General features: G+C 38.4%; 1 protein-coding gene across 11 annotated transcripts in view; it reads left to right on the top strand.

Annotated features, from left to right (window-relative positions):
* The first annotated feature begins 6,080 nt into the window (after positions 1-6,080).
* Positions 6,081-11,282, top strand: part of nrcama (neuronal cell adhesion molecule a) — a 74,362-nt gene continuing 69,160 nt past the window's right edge. For 6 of the 11 annotated variants that reach the window (XM_051946122.1, XM_051946557.1, XM_051946167.1 and 3 more), the window contains exon 1: positions 6,082-6,311. The gene's annotated coding sequence lies outside the window, so the exon portion shown is untranslated. Of the gene's footprint in view, positions 6,312-11,282 lie in introns of all 11 variants that reach the window. The other 5 variants (XM_051946262.1, XM_051946446.1, XM_051946371.1 and 2 more) reach the window with 2 other exon arrangements.

Raw genomic sequence — 11,282 nt, 5'->3', positions numbered from 1 at the left:
AGAGGTGGAAACCACTTGACTTCAGAGTACATTAGATGTTTTGTCTTTCCAGTGAACTGACTCTTGCAGCTCCCTCTCCAGTCATTGATTAAACACTTAGCTAGTCATCTTTGTGTATTCAGGTTACATATTTGGAAGTTCCTCTATGAAAATAATCCCTTCCTCCCTTAAAATGGTTTAGATGTAGTCATTATCTTCTCAGAATGTGCAGATGTGTGACTCAGCTTTGTTAAATTTGCTTAAGCACCAACAGGAATCTCTAATTGTATGCAGAAACCATTGCAATCTGTTCCTCAAGCTCCCTGACAAAGAGTGTCGATCAGGTCAAGCTACTTTTTCATCATAATAGCCTGGTTTTAAAATTACTTTTTAAAAAATTGCTAAAAAAAAAAAAAAAGGCCCTTTTCAATTTGTGTTTCCTTCCCTGACTTGACTTTTCCAAGGCCCAATTTACAGGTTAGATCTTAACTTTACCGCACATCTGAAGACTTAAAAGCTTAGAATACAGAGGCCTAATTTTCTGCCACCAAGAATGTTATTTATGCCTTCTGTCGAGCTGTGTGGGGACTCAGCGTCTTTGACAAGCGCAGTCGAGACAGACAAATGAGGTGAACATGGGATTAACACTCTCTGGCGATGTTCATCCTGTTGGTAATTTTCCTGAGCGTGAAAGGCCAAAATGCCAAGGTAGAGAGAGGTCTGCCAGCCAGTGTTTACATGACGAAGAATATACATATATATCTAGTTCATACCACTGCACTATTAGTTGCTTGTCGTGGCAGGAGCTGTCCGTCTCTCCTCCTCCTCTTCCTCAAGCAGAATTGGATTGTGTGGTCTTATGGTGTTCCCTAGCAACTGTTATAGCTGCCTTCTCATTTACAATCTTCTCAATGTATGTGCGCCCACGTTTGCCTAAAATTGTCCCTGATCCGGCAGAAATGCGTTACACAATCGACCTGTTTTCATTTGGCCGCTTTAAGAAGGTTTTTGTCAGTTGACGTTGCAATGCACAGAAAAGTGATCACATTTAACGCTGCTCAAAACCCGGAACTACAGTCTTTTTTTCCCCTTCTGTTTAAGTTGGCTCATATGTTTATCAGCCTGACGTCTGCCAGGATGGGCCATCATGCAAACAGCAGCGCGGCATGTGAGGCGATGTTATTGCAAGTTGTCTCATCTTGTTTTATCGTGGTTTTGCTTTGTTTTTAAATGCACAGCAGTATTACAGTCTGGCTTGGTAATTGTGAACTAAAGTTAAACGACACTTGTAAAGACCATGTCTTGAGTTTCCAATGACTATAGCTTCCTGTGACTCAGAATTTTCTAGAATGGAATAATTGAAACACATGTCTTTGTCACAAAAGAAGTCATTCATTATGGTTCAAAATCTGCTTGGTCAAAATATCCATACAGCAATTCTAAATTTTGGTTCTTAGGTCATTTTTACCTCAACTGGGTGCTTTTGGTGGCCATCCACAAAGTTTTGGTCGGATCTTTGACTCCTCTTGACAGAATTGGTGAAAAAAATATACATACAGCAGTTCTAAGGTTTTGGCCATTTTTACCTAATCTGGGTACTTTTGGTGACCATTCACAAACTTTTGTCTGGATCTTCGACTCCTCTTCTACAGAATTGTGCAGTCCACTGATTCTTGTTGGGGTTTCAGTCAGAACTTTGGGGAGACTTGTTCCAAAACAGTAATTCTAGCTTGATTTAAGCATGTCTTTGACACTTTTGTTGTGAGTTGGGGTCATTGTCTTGTGGGAACACCCAATTGCATCCAAGATTGTGTCATTTTTCAAGACGAGCCAGAATGAATGTATGAAAGAACCAAAATGCCTGATGGTGTTTTAGTGATTCATTCAGTCACTGGAAACTCAAGATGGTCTTTACGTAGGTTTTTGTCCACAAATGTAGCTACATACACAGACGAGTGACAAATTAAAGGATAAACCAACATGAAGTGTCATGTTGGGCCATCATTTGGTTTGGTGTTCAACCTCCAAGACTTAAAAATTTTACAAGAAGGATGGAACGCTGTTCTTCCATGTGGTGTTTTGATAAAAATGGAGGCCATGGAACACGTCAGTCCAACATCTGAAATTTATAGCACTTTAAGATATCACACTCAGGGTCCTGCTCTGCTGTTACATTTGACTGTTTTTATGTTATTTGTTTTCTAGCAGTCTCTATTTATTAGAATTTTTATTGCTTTTTTTTTAACCTACTCTTGATTGTTGCCTTTTATCTGGTGCTTATTAAGGCTGGAGGAATGATATTTCTGAGATGACAAATGACAAATACAGAAAATTTGAATCTTGAAATCTCAAAATCTCTCATAGTTCAGTCAGGTTGAGATCTGATGGCTGTGAAGGCCATAGTCTTTAATCTAAATCATTTTCATGCGCCCTAAACCATATGGTCAACCCTCATGTATTGATTTGCTGTAACGTGTTCCTCTAAGTGGACATAAATCAATCCAGCTAAGTTCCCCCTACAGCATACCAAAGCCACCAGATCTCCTTTATGGAATGGATTCAGGTTTTTCCTTTAATATGTCACCTGCATGTATATTCACTATTACATAACCAGCCCTAAATGTGATCACAGTGTATGGCTTAACAGCATGCTCCAGATCTGCAAGCAGGCCAACAAATGAGTCCCCCTGGGGTTAGACCTCCATGTGAAGCCCACAAATAAGGAAGAAGAAATGGCTTCATGGCTCAACAGAGGACAAAAATTGCTTTCCTGGTGCATCTTCCTCCTGATGATTCCTTTTCTTCTTCTTCTTCTTACCTGGGTCATGTCAGCAAAAGTGGTGTGAAGAAGCCCATCAGTGGGAGGAAGGAGCCCAGCTGCTTTACATCACTGTAGCTCTGTGACCAAGTTAGGAAAGCTGCTGTGTAAACAATAACAGTGTGGAAGCACGTCTCTGGTGAGTATCAAAGAGACTTTGTCTTGCTGTAATATAACCTGAACTGGATAAACTGGTTTTAAAGTACACAGTGAAGCTCTGGAGAAGAGTTTTAAAGTGTAAAATGATACTCAAAAATGATTTTAGCACAAATCTAATCGGGCAATATGGTGTGCTTATAGAGTTTTTGAGATATCTGACACTTTTTCAGCAGTGAAAATGAAAATATGTTGGCATTTCACACTTGTCTTTGGTATTTCTGCTATGTTGCGTTGGGAAAAAAAATCTGTCCGCCATCACGTCTCTTCATTGAGCAGAAACCGTTTACACAGTGGTGTGGCTCTCCACAGATCTCCGCCAGTCAGTTAGAGTTTGGACACACCTGCACACACAAACACATCCTATTTACCCTGTGTGAAATGTCAGAATGTGCTGCCTGCACCCAACGTCTGTAATCGTCTAGATCAACACTCTGAAAAGATCATCTTAGTCACACCTATAAAGAGAAAGAATGCATTGAAATCAGTGAGCCGTGTGGTGCATGTACTGACACACCAACACATTTTTTATCTCAAGTTAAGTCATGTTTTGCGAGGAGCTTTACACCAAAAACACCTTCCCTGTGGCCTTATCACCGTTAAAGGAGCATTAGTCACTGTTAAATGCCCCTCGGCCCGGATGACTGTTACTAAATACACTTATCATGTGGAGGAACTGGACATGTTTACCTCTTTTTACACGTGATGCTGCTCATGTGAACATGCCTCATGGGGAGCTACGCATGAGTAAGACACAGTTGTAAAAACTGAGCTCCCCGGTTTGATTCTTTACACTTTTACTGACATAAAATGAGTGTGAAATGACGAGTGTGAGAGAGAAACAGGCAGAACTTTACGGATACTGATGGCGACTGCTGATGACGATGTGTGGAAGACATGCTCGGACGTCCGTCTGTAATTGAGTGATGCTGGACAGGTGAAGGGTGTCGCTGTCATGTGAGAACGAGGTACTGCGGTTCATAACGTGATGTGTGTTGGTAATAAGGTGGAGTGTTTGACAGCAGATCTGCATCAGCCACCTGTCTGGTGATGGTGGCAGAGAAACACCTGTCACATCAGACATGGAAATCTTCTAGAAATAACACATTTTACCCACAATTTCACTTTTTTCTTTGGATTATGTGTTGTTTAGAAGACCCACCTCTACCTTTCTAGTTCTCTGGATGCTGTTTTGTGTCAGATTTTGGACTTTTAAAGAGAAAAATAGATATTTAGAGCTATAACTATGCTAGATATTGTCTGTGGGAGTGTTTCTCAAACTATTTAAGTGCCAGTGATTAAAGTGCTGACTGAATTTAAGAAAAGAAACAAATATAAAATGGTCCAGGGGAAAAAAATCGATGAGGAAAATTGCTAAATTCAGAAAAAAACATTTTCACATCAACACAAAACTTGCTGATTAACATGGACATCCACTGAAAAAGTGTTTCATTCATTTTTTTTTGACATTTTCTTACTATTTTACTGTTTTGTTGAACTACAGGTAGTAAAATGACTAATTTTGTTTTAGTTTTGTCATTTACTTTTTAACCATTAAAAAGGTCAAAACCTTAAATACCGGTAATTGCTTTCTGTTTTACAATTTACAATTACAATTTTTCTAAAGGTTTTATATGTATTTTTTCTACCTTTTCTGTGCTAAAGCTGTCAAATTGTATTTTTTTCCTCTTTTCTAATGCAAATTCTTCTATATCTAAGGTATTTTTCTGTCCATAGCATGTCTGTCATTTTAAAGCGTGCATAGTATGATTGATGTTTTATATTTTTTACATATATTTTTCAACAAATACAATAATTGCCCTTAATAGGGAAGAGTTCCAACTGTTAACATAGACATACTGTATTTGCAGTACATACAATAACTGTTCTTACACTTTATTTTTATTGTAGCATATTTTCCTGGCACCATTGTTGCCAGATTTTAATCGTTTTTGACAGTGTAGGCTACAGGTTTCTGTATATTATTACTACCCCGTATAGACATCCCGTACTAGATAAATAGGGATGATATCAGCGCTCTGCTCTGCAGGGTTTCTGTTTATTCCTCGTGTCTGTGTGCAGCTTTCTCTGCTGCCGCTCATTAAATGGGGTCGCTGCAGTTGCGACGGTTTTCGTTCCGCACCGGACTGGGAGCGACTCAAAGATAGGTGGAAATTGAAGAGGTGGCACTCTGATGTGTTTTCCTTTGTAGTTTCTGGAGGAGCGACGTTATGTTAAAGGTTGAAATGAACATCTCTTCTGCTGCTTTCAAGCCTGTTAGCAGTAGCTGTATCCATGTCCATTAAGCACCAAAATGGCTGTTTGCTCTTCTTTTAGGCATTGCTGAGTGATGTTAGTTTCTGAGTTTATATAGTAGTGCTGACTCAAGCATAAAAAATGTCTCTTTCATTTTTAAAGTTTCAACACATATTTATAAGCATTGGATTATTAGAATACTTTTTTTCTAGAAGATGTAACTATTTAACCACTGTGATGAAATTATGCCTAAATTATCAGCATGGAAGGCTCATTGTGGAAAGAAAACAATCATAATTTAAGACAAGATAAAACTTAATGAATACCAAAGAAAATTCTTTTGCTAGATATTGCTCAAAAAAACTATACTGTAAGGGGAAAAAAGCAATAAGATATAAGTGTGATGCATCACTGGAAAGCTAGAATATTAAGTTGAATGGAAAAAGCAAGAAGTAATACTGGCATTGATTTTGAGGTAATAAAATAATATCGCATGTGATAACGGGATATTGTGCCAGAAATTAAAAAATATTGTACTTGATAAAGAAATATTGCAAATAAAATTAAATGACACAAATAATTATATAATTGTCCATCCATCTACTGCACAAACTGGTGAAAAAAAGTACTATTGCATGTGCTGGTTTATTTATTTCATGCGTTTTTATGTGAATGTGGTCCGCTGAACGTCTTGGCAGGGTATTTGTTCATATAGCCTGAATATAGATGTTGCTGCTGGATGTCTTTCCACCCATAAGGAGCCTTTAAAGTGGCTAATAATCAGGCATGCTTGCAGTTATAGCTGTGTCAAAGTGGGCCAGGCTTTTCGGGGAGGAGTGCGTCGTCCTGTCTGAAGCATATAGGATCTGTGCGGCTGCTGGTTTTGACAGCGGAGGGGAGCGGGTGAGGAGAAGCGGAGGATCGGAGCGGACCACAGCTTGCTGTTGCAGCGGCTGAAGGGGGCACAGACACACCAGCCGGACACGGTCCCTCTAACGCACACACACACTTACACTCACACACACACAGTCCTCCTCCTCATCATAATCATCATCATTTACCAGCAGCATCCACACTGGAAGAAGCCGGTTTGCAGCAATCGGTGAGTCTGATCATGCTTTTTTATTTTATTAATTCTTATTTCTAAACATGGATCTTCCTCACATGTCGCTTTGAGAATAATGCTGCAGTGTCTGTGTCAGTCATTCAGCTCATTCTCCCACTGATGCTGGTTCATGTTGCAGGACCAGGTGCAAATAATATCGCAATATGGAGGCGCCTGATTCCGATTGTCGTGTGTTTTTTTTCTCCTTTCTTTCTTTTCTGTGAGGATTGTGCAGAGCATCAAAGGCAGACCGTTGCAGTCTGTGCGCTGCATGTTGAGGAGGGAGCATCAAAGCAGGCAGATAGGAGGCGGAAAAGCGGTGTGAGGATGGAGCTGTTGTGTTGGATGCGTCTGTTGAGCTGCTGCAGCAGCAGGGTTTGCTGCCGGCCGGTGCAGGCAGGAAGGTTTTCAGCAGAGGCCCGCAGCGCTGAGCCGATTATTTGATGTCTGCTAGAGATGCTGCCAGCTGTAGCTCAGCTCCTCCGGCTCTCATTTCAAGTGTTTTCACTTAAAGGAGGGAGAAGGCAAAGCGAGGAAGGCCCTTGTTTTCAAATGAAGGCCCTGTGACCTGTTCTGATCATCCATTCCTTCCTTAAAATGAGGGAATTATTGATGCTTTTTTTGTGTGTAATTGTGAACAGCTGAGGAGGAGATGTCCTTTAGCACGAGTTGAAAAGCAAAGACATAGAAGGATAAAGCATGACGAGACAATATTTTAAGATTTAATGAGCAGCTGAAGTGAACATCATTATTTTTCAAGGGTAAAAAACACATTTGTAAAGGAACTATAAACCTAGTTGTTCACATTTTCTGAGTTGAAATAAATAATTTAACTTAATAATCATCAAAATTGATGCACTGATTGTTCATTTTGGTCAGTTTTAAGCAAGAGTGCCGAAAGATTTCATGCTTTTTGCCCTGTCATGTTTAAAAAATGATGAGGTAAATAATCAGTAAAGATGAAAAACATAATCCACTCAGTTCAAGTCATCATACAGTTCTGATTAAGCTCGTTGTGTTTGCAGATATGAATCTGCTAGAGGAGATAAAAGACAGACAATTTCACATGAAGCAAAGGTGGAATGTCGATCAGAGTCCGACCATTATTGGATTTTTTTGGGGGTCGATATCGATTTTGGGCAGTAAGAAGTTCTAGTATTCATGCATTCGTCAATACTGTTTATATACACTACCAGCCAAAAGTTTGGTCACACCTTCTCATTCAATGCTTTTTTTATTTGTACTATTTTCTACATTATAGATTAATTTTGTAGCACTTTTTTGTTTACAACATAATTCCATATGCATTCTGTTATAGTTTGGATGTCTTCAGTATTAACCTACAATGTATAAAATAATTTAAAAAACATTGAATGAGAAGATGTGTCCAAATATTTGACTGGTAGTGTACGTACATCTTGGCTATAACAAAAGTGGAAATGATAGGGTTGACTTTTATTAGCTTTTCAGCAATCTATTTGACAAACTATTTTGCAGCTTAACATGAAGTCACTGCTTGACTCCACACCACTGTCGGCCCTGCTCCATGTGCTGCAGAAAGTGTTTTGAACACTGCTCTGGACTATGTGATGGCATCATTTCATTTCAATTTACCCCAAGCTTTTTTTCTGCATTATATCCTTTAAAATTATGTCTTCATTTTGAGCAACATATACATCAATAGCAATACATCTACTACAGATCAGTATCGACCGATAATACAAGATAACCGATGTTTTAGTTGCACTCTAGAGTGGATTGTAGACTGAACTCTGTTGGTGTTTGTAGTTGAGAGTGAGGTATGACATGATACATATTTAATATATACTTAATTATAGATGGGATTCAGTGTTTATTGTTTTCTCGTTCTCATTTAAAGGTCTCTGTTGTTTATCTGTTGTGATCGCTGACTTTCAAACTGTGGTATTGCATCAAGTTTAACGTGTTTGCTTGAACGCTACGACCAGAGTAGGAGGAATCTTTGTGATGCTAAGAAGAATGGAACTGTGTGTCACTGTGGAATTTGAAAGTGGTGAGTTGTTTCATGCAGTGTTAATATTTGCAGTCAGCATCTGCTGTTGTTGTAACACTCTGCGGTACAATATGACTCCATGCAGTGTGTTCACTCTGACCCTAAGCCAGTTTTGCTGGAACTCTGGAGCTGATTCGCATCAGTTCTACATAAAAACTCTGCAGGATTCTTATTCATAACTGTGAGGCCTGCAGTTGTGTTGCGTTGAGGCTGCACCACGATGCTAATATCAGCCTGCTAACCTAGATTTTGAAAGCTCTAGTCAGCATTTCTTTCTACATATTGTTGCAGGGAAACATAACGACGGCATGTTTCACTCTAGTTGTCTCCTGTGGTTTTATTTCTTTAACCTTCCTGTTTTCCTCTTTTGTGGGAACCAAAAAATATTGTTTCCTTGTCTGAAAAAAAATGCAAAAATTCAGCAAAAATTGGAAAATTGAAAATTTAGAAAACCTTAAGGAAGAAAATTCCAATAATTCCTTAAAAATTTTATTTTCAAAAAATCCCCCAAATGTGGCAAGAAAATTCTTGTAAATATTTTCAAAAAATGAGTAAAAATCTAGTTGAATTTATCTACAGACATCCAAAGAAAACAACTGATATTACACAGTTGTGGCTTGCAAATATCCGTTCTGTCTCGTTTTTAATTGCAATATTTACTCAGCATTCATTTCATAGTCTTGCTTTGCGTCAGTGGAACTCCCTAATAGAAAAACCCTTTTCTTGTGAAACATTTTGACAAGTGGCAGTAGGAAAAGCTCAGGTGTAAAATGAAACAATGGCTGAATTCCATCAAGGCACTTGAATAGAACAGAGGCACCGTTATTACATGAGTAATTCTTTTGTGACAAGTTCTGCTGCTGTTCAAAGGTATATTCAACCATATCCAGGCATACTACTGTGCTTTAAAATAATCTTTCTAACATCTGTTGAGTTAAAGTGTTCAATTTACTCAGAAAAAGACATCATTTGCTTTAATTTGACGAGATGAGAAGTCGTTTTCTCGATTTTGAAAATATATCCCATGCATTGTAATCTCGAGGCGTGACAGGTGTCGTGTTTTGGCACCGAGGGCATCGTGACCGCTCTTGGCGAGCCTCCCCCCCCCCCACGAGACATGAGACGACATGACTTCAGTCTCCTGTGACAACTCGCCAGACTGTCAGAGCAGAGCCATTACTCACGGCCGATGCAGCGTCGTCGTCGCTCCGCCGCTCTCCCCCCATTTATCCACGGCCCATTAGGCCAGGAGTCGGGTGATGGAGCTTATGGTGGGTTTTAGGTGCATTCTCATTCTGCCCCGTGTCACCTTAAGTGATGGCACAATCTGGAGACAAGGGAGACGCTGAATATTGCTTTCAGGCTGCTTCGGGGATCAGGGCTGAGGTCAGATCCCTTCTTTTTCACTGTGACAAGTGACAGATTTCATTCTTTGAAACTTTGTTTTTGTGGATTGGAGCATTTTTAAGAGGTAAATAACTACAATGAAGCATCAAAAGCAGGTTTTAGTAGATTTGTTCAACCAGAAACATGAATCAGCAACAATTACACAAAGAAAATGAACAGATACAGTCACAGGAACAGACATTTGATTATTAAAGATTTGTGTCTTTAGAACATTTTCTTTAAATTTGTTTTTCTTTTAAGCCAAATAGATTTAAAAAGCAATATCAATATCAAGCTAATATTTTTTTTTTTTTTACTGCTGAAATTTGATTTTTTTTTTCTGCCACTTCTTCCCAGAGCAGGTTGCGACATCCATCTATTAAATTAAAAAAAAACCAATTTTGTTCATTTTTAAAGCAAGAACAAGTGAAAGTAACAATTTATAGTCATGTACATCATTGAAAAATTAGCCAGTTTATTTTTGATTAATATGATGGTATTTTTATTTTCTTAATAGTCAGAAAATTGTGACAAAATGTTACAATTTCCTAATTAAGTCTTCAAATTTCAAGTCTTCAGACAGTTATAAATCCAAAAGTGTTTATTATAAAGTAAGATTAAATATAGAAAAGCAAAGAAATTATTACACTAAACACTAAAATGAATCATTTCTAACAGTCTTTGAAGCCATTAGTCTTTAAAAAACAATATCAACATCAAGCCAATATTACTTTTACGGCTAGTTTAAATTTTTTACTGCCATTTTTTTGAGAGCAGGTTGCTACATACAGTTATTAAATTAGGAGAAAATGTAATAATTAATCAAATTTGAAATTTGGCCCTTTACTTTTTAAACTAATCTAATAAACATTTTGTTAAAATGCCAGGAAATAGTGATAAATGTGACAACTACTTAATGAAATTTTCAAATTTCAAATTGAAGCTGTAATAAAATGTGAAAATGGATGAAAAAGAGAACAGAAAAGTCATTGTGACATTTCAGAACTTTTAATCAACTTTTCCCTTAATTAAATAACTTACACAAATAAACAATTATAAAATGTGTCTGATCTACGTCAGACATAATGAAATGAAATTTTTCAGAGCTAAAGATCTACATAACTCTGCATTTCAGCATTGCTGTCGCCTCAGTGATATACTGAGGAGATGCTAAATCATTTTTTTGAAATTGCGTTTCAGATTCTCAAACCGTGAGCTGCTTCAGGCGCCGCCACAACAAAAAAACATTGCTTCTGCTGTTTAATTCATCCCCAGGGGTTGTCTCTACATCAGCAGTCATGTATGAAGTATGCAGGTGCACATGTTAATGAAGTCATAACAGGAGCATTCTGGGCTTTTGTCTCAGTCCAGATGTATGAGTTCCTCCCAGATATCACTGAGACCTCTGTGGAAGCTGAAGCCAAATAAAGACAATTAGCGCCACAGTGGCTTTGGGTTAATGGCACCCTGCAGCGATGATGGTGGGTTTACCGTGGGAGGAGCGTAAACAGCCCCCCCACATCCTTCCCTGTACCCCCTTTGGCTTACAT

Source organism: Acanthochromis polyacanthus, chromosome 1 (assembly GCF_021347895.1).
Source record: "Acanthochromis polyacanthus isolate Apoly-LR-REF ecotype Palm Island chromosome 1, KAUST_Apoly_ChrSc, whole genome shotgun sequence".
Lineage (NCBI taxonomy): Eukaryota > Metazoa > Chordata > Actinopteri > Pomacentridae > Acanthochromis > Acanthochromis polyacanthus.
Note: the sequence above shows the minus strand (reverse complement) of the source record. Positions and strands in the feature narration are given on the sequence as shown.